The 15,827-nt window shown below is 50.2% G+C and overlaps 1 long non-coding RNA gene across 1 annotated transcript; it reads left to right on the top strand.

Annotated features, from left to right (window-relative positions):
* Nucleotides 1–9,806: 9,806 nt before the first annotated feature.
* On the top strand, nucleotides 9,807–11,947 carry LOC146029748 (uncharacterized). Its single transcript, XR_014455384.1, has 3 exons — nucleotides 9,807–9,920; nucleotides 11,267–11,404; nucleotides 11,827–11,947. It is a non-coding gene; the product is annotated as an uncharacterized LOC146029748 (long non-coding RNA).
* Nucleotides 11,948–15,827: the final 3,880 nt, after the last annotated feature.

Raw genomic sequence — 15,827 nt, 5'->3', positions numbered from 1 at the left:
CGAGACTTTCAACCTGACTTACAAGCAAAGTTTAATATCCAATAAGACCCTTATCTGGCTTGATCGTGTTTACCACCAGCCGAGGGGCAGTGGGCTATTTGTGCAGCAGTGCAATAGCTGCAAAGGAGTGGAACGTTCTGACCAGATACAGTATAACCAGGCGACGACCAGCCGAGGAGCAGCGGGTGATTTGTGCAGCAATGCAATAGCTGCACTGCGGAGCTGCAAAGGAGTGACCAGATATAACCAGGTGACGACCAGCCGAGCAGTGGGTAATTCGTGCAGCACTGAGTTGGTCTGCGAGTGTGTATCTGTTTTTGTCAGTTTAATATCCAATAAGACCCCTATCTTTCTTGATCATGTTTGCCACCAGCCGAGGCGCAGTGGGCGATTTGTGCAGCAATGCAATAGCTGCACTGCTGAGCTGCAAAGGAGTGGAACCTTCTGACCAGATATAACCAGGCGACGACTAGCCGAGGGGAAGTGGGCGATTTGTGCAGCAATGCAATAGCTGCACTGTGGAGCTGCAAAGGAGTGGAACCTTCTGACCAGATAAACCAGGCAACGACCAGACGAGGAGCAGTGGGCGACTCATGCAGCAATGCAATAGCTGCACTGCGGAGCTGCAAAGGAGTGGAACCTTCTGACCAGATATAACCAGGCGACGACAAGACGAGGAGCAGTGGGCAATTCGTGCAGCATTGAGTTGTTCTGCGAGTCTGTATCTGTTTTTGTCAGTTTAATACCCAATAAGACCCCTATCTGGCTTGATCGTGTTTACCACCAGCCGAGGCGCAGTGGGCGATTCGTGCAGCAATGCAATAGCTGCACTGCGGAACTGCAAAGGAGTGGAACCTTTTGACCAGATATAACCAGGTGATGACCAGCCGAGGAGCAGTGGGCGATTCGTTCAGCAATGCAATAGCTGCGCTGCAGAGCTGCAAAGGAGTGGAACCATCTGACCAGATATAACCAGGCGACGACCAGCCGAGGAGCAGTGGGCAATTCGTGCAGCACTGAGTTGTTCTGCGATTGTGTATCTGTTTTTGTCAGTTTAATACCCAATAAGATCCCTATCTGGCTTGATCGTGTTTACCACCGGTGGAGGAGCAGTGGGTGATTCATGCAGCAATGCAATAGCTGCACTGTGGAGCTGCAAAGGAGTGGAGTCTTTTGACCAGATATAACCAGGCGATGACCAGCTGAGGAGCAGTGTTGGGATTCGTGCAGCACTGAGATCTGCTACGAGGTTCCAACAGAACTGCATCAACTTTCTTTTTTAAAGCAAGCTAGGCGAGACTTTCAACCTGACTTACAAGCAAAGGTTAATATCCAATAAGTCACCTACCTGGCTTGATCGTGTTTACCTCCAGCCGAGGAGCAGTGAGCGATTCGGGCAGCTTACATATTAATGACTCTCAGCAGTGGGATTAATTAATGGTGATGCAAGGTGGAATTGTCCTTGGGCCCTCCCACCCACCCTTATGTTGCAGAAATAGGACATGCACACTTTAACAAACCAAACATTTCAACGACAGGGCCTACCAAACTGTGGCTGAATTGATTGGTTTGTTTGGGCCCCCACACAAAAAAAACAATTCTTACCTCCCTGTGTAAATTGGCTCTACAGAGACAAGATGTCATCATCACTCATCATCGTCTTCCTCTGATTCCTCGCCTCCTTCAGTGTGTACTTCCTCATCCTCACAGATTATCAATTCGTCCACGCTGGACTCCACAATCACAGGTCCTTTTATAATCTCTGGAGGCAATTCCTGGTCTTTATTGAATAATTGATAATTCATTTTTATGAACATCATCTTTTCCACATTTTGCAGAAGCTCACTGCGCCGCTCACTGACTAGGTTCCCCGCTGCACTAAAATCTCTTTCGGAGTACACACTGGAGGCAGGACAACTCAGGTAAAACAGAGCCAGTTTGTACAGGGGCTTCCAAACTGCCTTTTTTCATGCCATTACAGGTACGGACTGTCTGACATGTCTACTTGGATGCTGTCACCAAAGTAATCCTCAACCATTTTTTCAATGGTGACAGCATCCAATGCAGCGACAGTAGACATGTCATCAATCTTTGGCAGGTCCTTTAGTCTGGACCAGATGTCCAAACTCCCTCCTGCCTACCCTGCAACCCCCGCCAGCAGGTTGTGTGGGAAACTGCAGCTGTTTCCTCGCAGCCACATGTGTGGGAGAAAATGAAGGAGGAGCTTTGGCCGTGTCATGGTCCCCTTCAGATGACAATCTCCTGACCAGCAGGTCTTTGCACCTTTGTAGACTTGTGTGCACCGGAAACAGAGACACAACATACTAAAGCGTACCGAGCACGGTGGCCAGAATGTATTCCTCTGACCTCAACAGACTGACCACCCTCGTATCCTAGCAAAACCTATGGAGGGCTTCATCCACAAGAGCTACAAGCTTTGCGGAATCGCAATGCTTTAGCTCCTATTTCACTTTCTCCAGCTGCTTCTGCAACAGCCTGATCAGGGGAATCACCTGACTCAAGCTGGCAGTGTCGGAACTGACTTCACGTGTGGCAAGTTCAAAAGGCTGGAGAACCTTGCACAACATGGAAATCTGCCTCCACTGCGCTTGAGTCAGGTGCAGCCCTGTGGCCTCTGCATTTGTTGTAGGTGGCCGTGTAGGCTTGAATGGCCTTTTACTGCTCCTCTGCAGCATATAGAGGGTGTAGTTCCAGTGCGTCACCACCTCTGATGGCAGGGCAGGTTGAGGAGTTTTTGCTGCCGCTCCAGCCTTCAGCAGGCAGTGGCAGAATGCCGAAAGTGTTTGCACACTCCTGTCACTTCTGATGAAATGCTGCACCACCAAATTTATTGTGTGTACAAAACATGGCACATGCTGGAAATTGCAAATGTGTAATGCCCGCACAATGTTACTGGCGTTGTCTGACACCCCAAATCTCCAGGAGAGTCTAAGGGGGTAAGCCACTGGGAGATGATTTCCTTCAGTTTCTCTAAGAGGTTGTCAGCATTGTGCCTCTTCCTGAAACAGGTGATACACAGCATAGCCTGCCTTGGAAGGAGCTGGCATGCAGGAGATGCTGCTGCTGCGTAAGGCGATGCATCTACCCAGTGGGCTGTCACAGTCATATAGTCCTTAGTTTGCCCTGATCCACGTGTTCGTAGTTAAGTGGACAGTGGGTACAGCTGCATTTTTCAGGCCACTGAGGACACTTTTTCTGACGTCTCTGTACATCCTGGGTATCGCCTTTGGGAACACAATGCCTCCATCAACCTTCTAAATCTCACTCCACTGATGGCAGACACTGGACGCATGTCTAACACCAACATACAATATCTGTCAAGGCCGCAGTTATCCGCTTTGCCATAGGATGACTGTCGTATTTCGTCCTCATGGCAAACGACTGTTAGACGGTCAATTTCTTAGTGAAAGATGTAGCAGTCTTACGACTTCCCCTCTAGGATGATGACCGACTCCCAGCAGCAGCGGCAGTAGTAGGCGTAGCGCTGCAGGATCCTCTGGACGAATCCCAAATAGAAGAGGAGTCAGTCATGCTGGTGACATGGCCTGCAGGACTCCCCCCGATCCGGATCGAGGAGGAAATTGATGAGGAGGGAGTTGCTGGTGTACTTTTCAGGTGCTTGGCTCCAACAGGAGGACCAAGGGATTTAGGTGTCCCTGGACTGCTGACGGTCCTAGCCACAGTTCCTGAACCAAACACTGATTTATAGTTACATAGTTGATAAGGCCGAATAAAGACTTGCGTCCATCAAGTTCAACCTTGGCTTTAATAGCTTATCCCTTGTTATATGTAGTGTATTCAGGTATTATGAAGGGTCTTCAGGTGATGTATAAAAATGTCCCTAGGTGGGCAAGATCCTTACCCCTGCTTATTGGGGCTTTACATAAGCTACATACTGTATGGCAATACATTTGTTGTCCGGATTTGGATAAGAAAAAATCTAGACCGAAGAGGTGGATTTATTGGTCCTCTTCCCAGGCATGATGATGGGCTTTTTTATCCCATGGACAACAACTGTTTCCCCCCCCATGTGCCTCATTTAAGAAACCACCTCAGCATCCTCCTTGTCAACTTTCTCCTCAGCGCCAACTACATCAATATCCTCCTCCCGGTCTACAACATTGACACCTTCATTATCAAAATCAGGAACTGCACTGTGGGTGATCCTACCAGCATATGCAGAGGGAGTGATGAAAATGGTGGAAGGAGCCACCTCTTCCCATACAGCGATGGGAAGGTCAGGCATCGCAACCACCAACACCCTTGGACTCTCCTTGGGGGTTTGTGATAACATGTCTTCTTTAGTAGGCAGAGATGTTTGCTGTGTTTTTGATGACAGCTGAAATCTCTTAAAATTTCTAAAGGGGGGAGTAGGAGGGCTTGCATGGTCATGTGAAGTTGAACCACCAGTCATGAATACAGGCCAGGGCCTTAACCATTCCTTACCACTCCTTGTCGTAAATGGCACATTGGTAATTTTACGTTTCTCCTCCAATGATTTTAATTTATTTTTTTTGGTCCTTTTACTGAACTTTGGCTTTTTGGATTGTACATGCCCTGTACTTTGACACTGGACATCGGCCTTGGCAGACGACGTTGATGGCATGCAGTATCATAGTCTATGTCAGGGGTGTCAAACTCAAATTCATCGGGGGCCGCATCAGCAGTTTGGTCACCCTCAAAAGGCCGGTTGTATCTGTAGGTCCCCCTGTATAATTATAATGCCATGACACCACAGGCTGCTCCCCCTGTATAATATAAAATGAATGCCATGACACCACAGGCTGCTCCCCCTGTATAATATTAATGCCATGACACCACAGACTGCTCCCCCTGTATAATATAATAAAAGTAATGCCATGACACATAAATGATTATAGAGGAGGAGCAGCCTGTGGTGTCATGGCATTATTATTATTATACACGGGGACACCTCAGGAAACAGCAGATATATATATATATATATATATATATATATAGAGAGAGCACTTACCCCCTTCCTTTGCAGGCGAGGATGGAACCGGCACACGAGTTTTAGTGAAGAAAAAAAGTGAAGTTTATTGTACAAGCATAATTTTGCACAAACAGTCAGCTGTAACCTAACAGCCGTTTCAACCACTTCCTAGTGGTTTTCGTCAGAGGTATATATATATATATATATATTTTTTTTTTTTTTATTGTGAGTGTGATCCTCATTCTCACTTACTGTTTCTCTGTCTGTCCTGCAGCTGCTGCGGCTTCCAGCTTTTCTTCACTGCTTGCTGCAGCCACACTGTCCCCGACTCCCGGTCCAGCTTCCCTGCCTGCTCCTACTTCTCTACAGACGCATGGGCGGGCGGCGTCATCGTCATGACGTCCCCACCCAGTGTCTGTCACTGCCCGGCATCAGAGGGAACAGGCGGCCGGGCCCTCCTCCACGTAGCCGTGGAGGCCGGCGGCCATGTTTCTGTAGCCGCATACATATGTGCCTACAGGAACATGGCCGCCGACAGTGGAGGAACAGGTAAGGCGGCCTCGGACGTGGACGCGGCCCGCAGCACTCCTGTTTTAGACACACTGCCCCTGCGTGCTATCTCCTCGTGCGGGCCACATGACGAGGTCTGGCGGGCCGGATATGGCCCGTGGGCCTTGTGTTTGACACCCGTGGTCTATGTCATAATGTATGTATTATATATACGGCAGTAGATGCACCAGCAGAGAGGTATTATTTATATATGGCAGTAGATGCACCAGTAGACTGGTATTAATTATACGGCAGTAGATGCACCAGCAGAGAGATATTATATATATACGGCAGTAGATGCACCAGTAGACTGGTATTATTTATACAGCAGTAGATGCATCAGTAGACTGGTATTAATATTTATACGGCAATAGATGCACCAGCAGAGGGGTATTATTTATATATGGCAGTAGATGCACCAGTAGACTGGTATTATTTATACTGCAGTACAGTAGATGCACCAGCAGAGAGGTATCATATATACGGCAGTAGATGCACCAGCAGACAGGTATTATATATACGGCAGTAGATGCACCAGCAGAGAGGTAATATATCTATATACAGTATATATATATATATATATATATATCTTATATATTTAGCCAGATCTGTCAGTCTGAGCAGTGTGGCAAACGGTGGGCGGGGTTTCACGGGTGATTGACAGGCCCATCCACCGTTAACCACACTGCAAAAGCAAGGCACTTCCGTTCTACACACCACCTCTGCTCTCCACAAGCACACACCCCTCCTCGCCCACCACTCCCCATGCCTGCCCATACATGCACTAACTCCACCCCACGGCTGCTCACCGCCCACAACCCCCCCCCCAACACACTCATCCCCTGGCCGCCCATAGGGCATCTCCGCATCTACACACCGCGCACCCAGCCCCCCCCTCATACACGCGCTCACACGCGGCGTAACTAATGCTTTGCCACCGCCCCGCCGGACATTTTGCCCGCCCCCCTTCTGCCTCAGACCTGACAGCGGTCCCTGGCTCCGGCGGCAATAATAGCACATCGCCCGCCCCCCTTCTGCCTCTAACCCCCCGGCTCCGGCAGCAACATTAACACGCCCCCCTTCTGCCTCTAACCCGACAGCGGTCCCCGGCTCCGGCAGCAAAAATAACACATTTAGCCCACCCCCCTTCTGACTGTAACCCGACACGCAGATCTGTGTCGGGTGACGGGCGGTCCCCGGCTCCGGCAGCAATAATAACAGACACTCGGAAAATTGCTGCCCCCATACATTCTTCACTGCTTGCTGCAGCCACACTGTCCCCGACTCCCGGTCCAGCTTCCCTGCCTGCTCCTACTTCTCTACAGACGCATGGGCGGGCGGCGTCATCGTCATGACGTCCCCACCCAGTGTCTGTCACTGCCCGGCATCAGAGGGAACAGGCGTCCGGGCCCTCCTCCACGTAGCCGTGGAGGCCGGCGGCCATGTTTCTGTAGCCGCATACATATGTGCCTACAGGAACATGGCCGCCGACAGTGGAGGAACAGGTAAGGCGGCCTCGGACGTGGACGCGGCCCGCAGCACTCCTGTTTTAGACACACTGCCCCTGCGTGCTATCTCCTCGTGCGGGCCACATGACGAGGTCTGGCGGGCCGGATATGGCCCGTGGGCCTTGTGTTTGACACCCGTGGTCTATGTCATAATGTATGTATTATATATACGGCAGTAGATGCACCAGCAGAGAGGTATTATTTATATATGGCAGTAGATGCACCAGTAGACTGGTATTAATTATACGGCAGTAGATGCACCAGCAGAGAGATATTATATATATACGGCAGTAGATGCACCAGTAGACTGGTATTATTTATACAGCAGTAGATGCATCAGTAGACTGGTATTAATATTTATACGGCAATAGATGCACCAGCAGAGGGGTATTATTTATATATGGCAGTAGATGCACCAGTAGACTGGTATTATTTATACTGCAGTACAGTAGATGCACCAGCAGAGAGGTATCATATATACGGCAGTAGATGCACCAGCAGACAGGTATTATATATACGGCAGTAGATGCACCAGCAGAGAGGTAATATATCTATCTATATATATATATATATATATATATATATATATATATATATCTTGTATATTTAGCCAGATCTGTCAGTCTGAGCAGTGTGGCAAACGGTGGGCGGGGTTTCACGGGTGATTGACAGGCCCATCCACCGTTAACCACACTGCAAAAGCAAGGCACTTCCGTTCTACACACCACCTCTGCTCTCCACAAGCACACACCCCTCCTCGCCCACCACTCCCCATGCCTGCCCATACATGCACTAACTCCACCCCACGGCTGCTCACCGCCCACAACCCCCCCCCAACACACTCATCCCCTGGCCGCCCATAGGGCATCTCCGCATCTACACACCGCGCACCCAGCCCCCCCCTCATACACGCGCTCACACGCGGCGTAACTAATGCTTTGCCACCGCCCCGCCGGACATTTTGCCCGCCCCCCTTCTGCCTCAGACCTGACAGCGGTCCCTGGCTCCGGCGGCAATAATAGCACATCGCCCGCCCCCCTTCTGCCTCTAACCCCCCGGCTCCGGCAGCAACATTAACACGCCCCCCTTCTGCCTCTAACCCGACAGCGGTCCCCGGCTCCGGCAGCAAAAATAACACATTTAGCCCGCCCCCCTTCTGACTGTAACCCGACACGCAGATCTGTGTCGGGTGACGGGCGGTCCCCGGCTCCGGCAGCAATAATAACAGACACTCGGAAAATTGCTGCCCCCATACAGCATTATGGGGGCAGCCATTTTCTGAGTGTCTGTTATTATATTAGCACTGCAGCCGGAGCCGGGGACCGCCCGTCACCAAACACAGATCTGCGTGTCGGGTTACAGTCAGAAGGGGGGCGGGTTAATGTTGGGTGTTGCTGCCAATGGGGTAAGGAGGGGGGAGGACAGGAGTCTGCAGCCGGTGAAACTATAGTCCCGCAGACCCCCCCAGGCGACCACAACAGCCTAGCGCCTCCCCGCCACCAAGGGGGATGCGCCCAGTGCCCCACCCCCACCCCCCAACGTCACCTCCCCTTCCCACCATTATCCCACTCAGGTCACACACCCGCACGGATCAACAGCCACGCTGCCTGCCTAACAGAAGCTGCCTGTCGCCCAGCTGAGACGCAGATGCAGCCTTCTAGCCAGACACCCCTACCTGCCGCCCAGGGGACCCGCTGGCTGACGATCAGAGCTGGCTCCCAGCCAGACACCACTACCTGCCGCCCAGGGGACCCGCTGGCCGACGCTCCAAGCTGGCTCCCACCCAGACAACACCACCTGCCGCCCATGGGACCCGCTGCCTGACGCTCCCACCTACCTCCCACCCAGACACCGCTACCTGCCGCCCAAGGGACCCACTGCCTGACGCTCCCAGCTGGATCCCACCCAGACACCGCTACCTGCCACCCAGGGGACCCGCTGCCTGACACTCCCAGCTGCCTCCCAGCCAGACACCGCTACCTGCCGCCCAGGGGACCCGCTGCCTGACGCTCACACCTAACTCTGTCCGCTCCCAGGTAAGACACAAACGCTGCCTCCCAGACGCTGCCTGCCGCTCTCAGCAAGGCCTCCCAGGGGACCCACTGCCTCACGCATCTCCACGGAAAAGCACCGCGCAACCCCCCTCCCCACCAGGCGCCCATCCCAGCCGGCCCCTGTCTACACAACGCAAGGCCAACCCCCCCACACCCCCCCCCCTCAACACACACGCTGGCTCCCAGCCACCCACCGCTGCCTGCCACTCTCAGCAAGGCCTCCCAGGGGACCCGCTGCCTCACCCTCCCAGCAAAAGCTGTCCGCTCCTAGCTGAGACACACACGCTGCCTCCCAGCCACCCACCGCTGCCTGCCACTCTCAGCAAGCCTTCCCAGGGTACCCGCTGCCTCACGCTCCCAGCTAAAGCTGTCCGCTCCTAGCTGACACACACACACACCACAGATGATCCTTACAGCAAGGGCTCCCGGGGCACACGCTGCCTAACGCTCCCACCTAACACAGATTTCCCTAAACCCCCCACAACCACCTTTAATTTCATTTTCTCAAACCTGCAGCCGCCAAACACCACCCACCAGGATCTGATGCCAACAACCGACACCCTCCTGGACCTGATGCCACAGAACTCGACTTTCCAAGACCACCTGTACCACACCACATCGCTACCACACCCATCTAGAAGTCCACTGTGCACCTCTACAAAATAACCACAACCCCCTTCCCACGTTTTTTTTTTCATTCTCTCAAACCTGCAGCAACCGAACAACACCCACCAGGATCTGATGCCAACAAGCAACACCCTCCAGGACCTGAGCCCGCACAACTCGAATTTCCCTGACCACCTGTGCCACACCACATCTCTACCACACCCATCTGTAAGTACTACCCACCACCCCATACCAATACACCAACTCCAAACCCAGCTCTGTTCCAGTTCACCCCAGGCACCCAGCACCCCAGTACACCACTTTCAGCACACCACTCATCCCCCACCTCCCATATCAGGCGCACGCCTGCAGGCTTTACTACTTTAACACACTTCATGCCCTTTCACACATCACGGTCTAACACAGTACAGTAACCTATGTCTGCCCACTCATGCACCAACGTATGCCTCCAATAAACACACCTACACACACACACACACACACACCCATCCATGCCTCAAAAACTCACACCTACACAGACACACCCATCAATGCATCTCACGCCAGTAGCTGCAGCCTTTATTACTTTTGCACACTTCAATTCATGTCTTCTAACACCATCATAGAGGCTGCCAGTGGCAGCGGGGGCCACGGGGACCAGCCCAGGGAAGTCCACTGTCCACCTCAGCCAAATTGCACCCCACCCCTCCCCCCACAAACCACCTTCACACTTTTCTTTCCATTCTCTCAAACCTGCAGCAGCCGAACACCACACACCAGGATCTGATGCCAACAAGCAACACCCTCCAGGACCTGATGCCACACAACTCGACTTTACCAGACCACCAGTGCCACACCACATCTCAACCACACCCATCTGGAAGCCCACTGTGCACCTCAGCCAAATAACCCCATCCCCACCCAACACCCCCACCCCAAACCCCCCACCCCCACAACCCCCTTCCCACGTTTATTTCCATTCTCTCAAACCTGCAGCAGCCGAACAACACCCACCAGGATCTGATGCGAAACAACACCCACCAGGATCTGATGCCAACAAGCAACACTCTCCAGGACCTGATGCCGCACAACTCTACTTTCCCAGACTCCCAGTGCCACACGACATCTTTTCTTCACCCATCTGTAAGTACTACCCACCACCCGATACTAATACACCACAAAAAACACCAAACCCAGCTCCCTTCCAGTTCACCCCAGCCAACCAGCACCCCAGTACACCACTTCTAACACACCTATCATCCCACACCTCCCATATCAGGCACGGCCCTGCAGGGTTTACAACTGTACCACACATCAGCCCCTTTCACCCATCACGGTCTAACACAGTACACTAACCTATATCTGGCCACTCATGCACCAAAGTATGCCTCCAATAATCACAGCTACACACACACATATGCTTGCTACACTTAAACTTACATACACCCATCCATGCCTCCAAAACTCACACCTACACACACACACCCATTAATGCATCTCACGCCGGTAGCTGCAGCCTTTACTACTTTTGCACACTTCTATTCGTGTCTTCTAATATTTGATTTTGCTTTAAGGTTCCCTCAACAAACTCCACAACCTGCTGCCTAAAAGCGCCACCCTCTACCACCTACGCCACCCTCTACGACCTGCTGCCGCCTACTGCAAATTTGACGTGACGCCTGCCACAGAACACAACTCTACCCCACCCATTTGTAAGTACTACCTAACACCACATACCGCTACACCACTAAGTAATCTACAAACACAGCTACCTTCCATTTTTAGCCCAGTTCCTGCTGCGTGCCACCCAGCACCCCATACTCACAACACACACATCCATAGCTCCAATACTCACACCTACACACACATATACACACACACAAACACACACCCATCCATGCCTCTAATACTACCAACCTCACACCCATCCATGCCGCCAATACTTACAACTACTTTTGCATTTCAGCTCCCTTCAAAACACACACTGTAACACAGCACACTTTACTACGTTTGCCCACTGATGCACCAACGTCATTGTCAAACTCACATCTATGCCTCCACACACACCCATCCATGCCTCCAATACTCACAACAACCCCTATTCGTGTCTTCTAATATTTACTTTTGCTTTAAGGTTCCTTCAACAACGTCCACAACCTGCTGCTAAAAAACCACACCCTCTACGACCTGCTGCCGCCTCCTGCCAAATTCACGTGACGCCTGCCGCAAAACACAACTCTACCCCATTCATCTGTAAGAACTACCTAACACCCCATACCACTACACTAACAACTAATCTACAAACACAGCTACCTTCCATTTCAGGGCAGTACCTGCTTCGTGGCACCCAGCACACCATACTCACAACACACCCATCCATACCTCCAATACTCGCACCAAAACACACACACACCCATCCATCCCTCTAATACTCACAAATACACACACACACAAACATCCAAGTACACACAACCACACACCCATCCCAGCATCCAATACTCACAACTACACACACACATACACCCATCCATGCCTCCAATACTACCAAGTACACACACACACACCCATCCATGCCGCCAATACTCACAACTACTTTTGCATTAAAGGTCCCTTCAAAACACACAGTGTAAGACAGCACACTTTACTACGTTTGCCCACTGATACACCAACGTGATTGTCAAAAACACACTCACATCTATGCCTCCACACACACACATCCATGCCTACAATACTCACAAGTCCACACTCATACACCCATCCATGACTACCATAATCACAACCACCCCATACCACTGCACTAACAACATCTCTTCTAACAAAATTGTACTCCCTTAAACATTTCATAACTCCTAAACTTTTGCACACTTCCATTTACAGTATGTGTTTAAATATTTCCATTTGCTTACATGACCCTAACAAACTCACACTTTACGTCGGCCCACTTACACACCAACTACATCGTCAACCACACACTCACATCCGTGCCTGCAATACTAACAAGTACAAACACACCCATTCATACCTCCAATAATCACAAATAAACACACATATACACACACACAAATACACAACCATCCATGCCTCCAATACTCACAACTACACACACACACCCATCCATGCCTCCAATTCTCACAACTACCCCATACCACTACACTACAAACGCCTCTTCTTACACAACATTCCTCCCTTAAACATTTCAGCTCCCACTATATTGTCACACCTCTTTGGACACCACTACCTGCGGCGTGCCACCCTGCACCCCAAACTCCCAACACACCCATCCATAGCTCCAATACTCACACCTACACACACATATACACACACACACAAACACACACCCATCCATGCCTCTAATACTACCAACCACACACCCACCCACCCACCCATCCATGCCGCCAATACTCACAACTACTTTTGCATTTAAGCTCCCTTCAAAACACACACTATAACACAGCACACTTTACGACCTTTGCCCACTGATGCACCAACGTCATTGTCAAACTCACATCTATGCCTCCACACACACCCATCCATGCATCCAATACTCATAAGTACACACACACACACACACACACACACATACACCCATCCATGCCTACTATAATCACAACAACCCCTATTCGTGTCTTCTAATATTTGATTTTGCTTTAAGGTTCCTTCAACAACGTCCCCAACCTGCTGCCAAAAAACGCCAGCCTCTACGACCTGCTGCCACCTCCTGCCAAATTCACGTGACGCCGGCCGCAGAACAACACTCTACCCCACCCATCTGTAAGTACTACCTAACACCCCATACCACTACACTACCAACTAATCTACAAACACAGCTACCTTCCATTTCAGGCCAGTACCTGCTTCGTGGCACCCAGCACACCATACTCACAACACACCCATCCATACCTCCAATACTCACACCAAAACACACACACACACCCATCCATGCCTCTAATACTCACAAATACACACACACACACACACAAACATCCGAGTACACACAACCACACACCCATCCCAGCATCCAATACTCACAACTACACACACACATACACCCATCCATGCCTCCAATACTACCAAGTACACACCCACCCACCCATCCATGCCGGCAATACTCACAACTACTTTGGCATTAAAGGTCCCTTCAAAACACACAGTGTAAGACAGCACACTTTACTACATTTGCCCACTAATACACCAACGTGATTGTCAAATACACACTCACATCTATGCCTCCACACACACACATCCACACAAATGCACTTTAAGAACATTATTCGGCAAATTACACTATATCTCACACACTCACATATATTTCTACTTCTAATGGGGCGAAGCCCCTCACAACGGTGTGAAGAGCGCCCGGAGGGCGCGATGAATCACCTAGTGTGTGTGTATATATATATATATATATATATATATATATATATATATATATATATATATATATATATATATATACGGCAGTAGATGCATCAGTAGACTGGTATTATTTATACGGCAGTAGATGCATCAGTAGACTGGTATTATTTATACAGCAGTAGATGCATCAGCAGAGAGGTATTATATATAAGGCAGTAGATGCACCAGTAGACTGGTATTATTTATACGGCAGTACAGTAGATGGACCAGCAGAGAGATATTATATATACGGCAGTAGATGCACCAATACACTTAATATTTATATGGCAGTACAGTTTATATATATAGTTTACTTTAGTTATATATGGCAGTAAATGCACCAGCAGGGAGGTATTAATAATAATATACAGCAGATGCACAAGCAGACTGGTATAAAAGTGGTTAAAAGTGCACATATACAATGAAGTGGCCAGGTAGTACTGGCTGGGCTGGCAGCCACTGGCAGTGCAGAGCACACACCAGCAGAGCAGACAGTGGCACTAGGCACTTGCAGTCGCCCCAGCAGCAAAAGAAAGACAGCTCCCTAACCTATCTAACCTAACAAAGCTCCGAACACAGAGTCTGACTATCCCTTCCCTACTCTAAGACGTTCAACTCACGAGTGACAAATGGCGCCGGATGCTCGTGGTTTATATAGACGTCTGGATCTCGCGAGAATCCGGCGCCGGACAATGAAGTTTTGCCCGCACGGCCAGATCCGAGTCAGGCGGGAATCTCCGGGCACCGCTCGTATCCGGGCTTGGATTCATGCCGTTCATGCCCGCACATCTCTAATTAGGACAGTGACTAAGGTTTTATTGAAAAGCAAGAAAATCACTGTTCTGTTGGTAAGACAATCACAGTTAATGCAAATACACTTCACACTCTTTAATACAGTCACAGTTAAGACAGAAGTAATTCCTTACAATAAGAAAACAATTAGTGGTGATGAAATTCACAATCAATGCATTTTTCTAAAATGTCCACACGGTGGCAATGCTGCATTAGTTTCTACATTGATTAAAGGACCATACAGGGGTGATTTAAAGGCTATTTCGAAGTGATCTGACTAGGGTGCCCATTTATCAATGATTGCATTGGGCGGAATGTTACCGCCCAGGATCGCATTGTAAAATACGATCCTAACTATGGGATGTATCATCCCCCGCTCGCAGGGACAGGGCTCCAAAAGGAGCCCATCCCTGAGATGTGCTGAGATGGGCGCCGGGGGGGTCTGCACATACGCGGTTAGCGCTGACCCCCGCCGACCCCACTGACTACATTGCCCTGGCAGTTGATACATCTGGCAGCTTCGCATCCCCCATAGAAAACTATGGGGGAGATGTTCAGCGGCAGTGCAGGAGGGATCGCAGCAGGGATTGGATATTCCTGTTGCGGCCCCTCTTGATACATTCAGAGGATACTTAATATTTGCGGCTAACCCCCTAAAACAGGTGTTTTCAGGGATTTAGCTGCAAGTATAGAATGATAAATGGGCCCCTATATCACTTAAGGGGCCTACACACAGGGAGATATGCTGAGCGTTCTGAGCAATGATAGATCATTCAGAATGCTCATAAAGATCACTCAGCACACATCAATGTGTCAGCGCTGTGTGCTGAGCGATGTCAGGGCCAGTTTTCTCCAGTGAGATCTAGGGCCTTATTCTGATCGGTGCGGATATTCCCGCATGCGGACGGACCGCCGATGTTGATCGTCTGCGCATGTGCAGAGGTCACT

Source organism: Crinia signifera, chromosome 1 (assembly GCF_055691185.1).
Source record: "Crinia signifera chromosome 1, ASM5569118v1, whole genome shotgun sequence".
NCBI lineage: Eukaryota > Metazoa > Chordata > Amphibia > Anura > Myobatrachidae > Crinia > Crinia signifera.
Note: the sequence above shows the minus strand (reverse complement) of the source record. Positions and strands in the feature narration are given on the sequence as shown.